This window comes from Capricornis sumatraensis, chromosome 23 (assembly GCF_032405125.1).
Source record: "Capricornis sumatraensis isolate serow.1 chromosome 23, serow.2, whole genome shotgun sequence".
NCBI lineage: Eukaryota > Metazoa > Chordata > Mammalia > Artiodactyla > Bovidae > Capricornis > Capricornis sumatraensis.
Genome location: NC_091091.1, coordinates 654,342 through 656,008, shown reverse-complemented (window position 1 = coordinate 656,008; position 1,667 = coordinate 654,342). Strand labels below are relative to the sequence as shown.

Sequence of the window (1,667 nt, the reverse complement as noted above, 5' to 3'; positions counted from 1 at the left end):
TTCCTTCAGGGGAAATATTAACATTGTATTTTGTTTTTGAAAACTTGTAAAATTAAATTTGAAGCTATGAGACGTGAGTATTGATAAAGAAAATTGCAATGCTAATACTAATAGAGCACCGGGGGAATGTTAACAGAAAAGCTTATCTGCAGAGTATTAGTAAATTGTTTTATAAGTACTATGTGCCCATACACATACTCTCATTAATAAAATGTTAATTGGATTTTGAATTTATGGTGAAAACTAATGCCATGAGCAATTATATAAGTAAGTAGTAATCTGGTATCAGAAATTTTTATTAAATTGAGAGGAAAGTCGTCTTTACTTTTATTCAGCTTACATGAAACATTTGGAATGTGAATGTTTTACATTTAAATATTTTAAGATATTATTGTGTTGTGTAAAAATCAAAATTATTGTACACTTTCAATCCTTACCTTATTTTCAATAGGCTTTCAACTCCATGACAAAGGTTTTCTTACTTTACCCAATTTTAAGCATCACATCTTGCAATTATGTCCTAGTTTTCAGCTTTTCCTATGGCCTCTGGTACTTAGAATCAGAGTCACGTTGCAAGAGTCACCTTGTAGAGATACTAATAATTTGGGGGAGATCACCCAAGTCATGGTTGAGAGAATCAGCCAGGGGATGAGGGATATTCAGTTCGTGATGCAAATGGAGATAAGCCTACGGCCAAAATGGCAACCCACTGCAGTATTCTTGCCTGGAGAATACCGTGGTCAGAGGAGCCTGGTGGGCTGCTGTCCAGGAGGTCGCACAGAGTTGGACATGACTGAAGTGGCTTAGCATGCATGCATGCATTGGAGAAGGAAATCACAACCCACTGCAGTATTTTTGCCTGGAGAATCCCAGGGACGGAGGAGCCTGGTGGGCTGCCATCTGTGGGGTCGCACAGAGTCGGACACGACTGAAGTGACTTAGCAACAGCAGCAGACCACCCTGAACACGCCCCATTTCCTCTGATCTCGGAAGCTAAGCAGGGTCGGGCCTGATTAGTACTTGGATGGGAGACTGCCTGGGAATACTGGGTGCTGTAGGCTCATGGAGAAGGAAATGGCAACCCACTCCGGTATTCTTGCCTGGAAAATCCCATGGACAGAGGAGCCTGGTGGGCTACAGTCCATGGATAGTGTTCCACTACCTTCTGCCATTTTGGAGGGCTTCCCTGGTGGCTCAGAGGGTAAAGCATCTGCCTGCAATGTGGGAGAACTGGGTTCGATCCCTGGGTTGGGAAGATCCCCTGAAGAAGGAAATGGCAACCCACTCCAGTATTCTTACCTGGAAATTCCCATGGACAGAGGAGCCTGGTGGGCTACAGTCCACGGGGTAGCAAAGAGTCGGACATGCCTGAGTGACTTCACTTTCTTTCTTCTAAGAAATATGGGAAATTATGTGATGTCTCTACAGGAAATTGCATTACCCGCATCATATTAATAAGGTTAAGGTTAGATCTTCTTGTTGTCTAGCATATTGAGGCCCTGCATCTTAACTCTGCTGCTGACTCACGGGTGGTTCAGGTGAAGGGTGGCTGCAGCTGTTTATGCATTATGATATTTTGTTGGTACATTGCAGTCTGAGTCCAACTGAGCTGAGATAGAATTTTCACTGAATGGCTCTTCTGTGGCAGAGAAAAGGCTCAGTACAGG

At 43.1% G+C, this 1,667-nt stretch overlaps 1 pseudogene; it reads left to right on the top strand.

Annotated features, from left to right (window-relative positions):
• Positions 1-940: 940 nt before the first annotated feature.
• On the top strand, positions 941-1,061 carry LOC138070576 (5S ribosomal RNA; annotated as a pseudogene).
• The last annotated feature ends 606 nt before the right edge of the window (positions 1,062-1,667 follow it).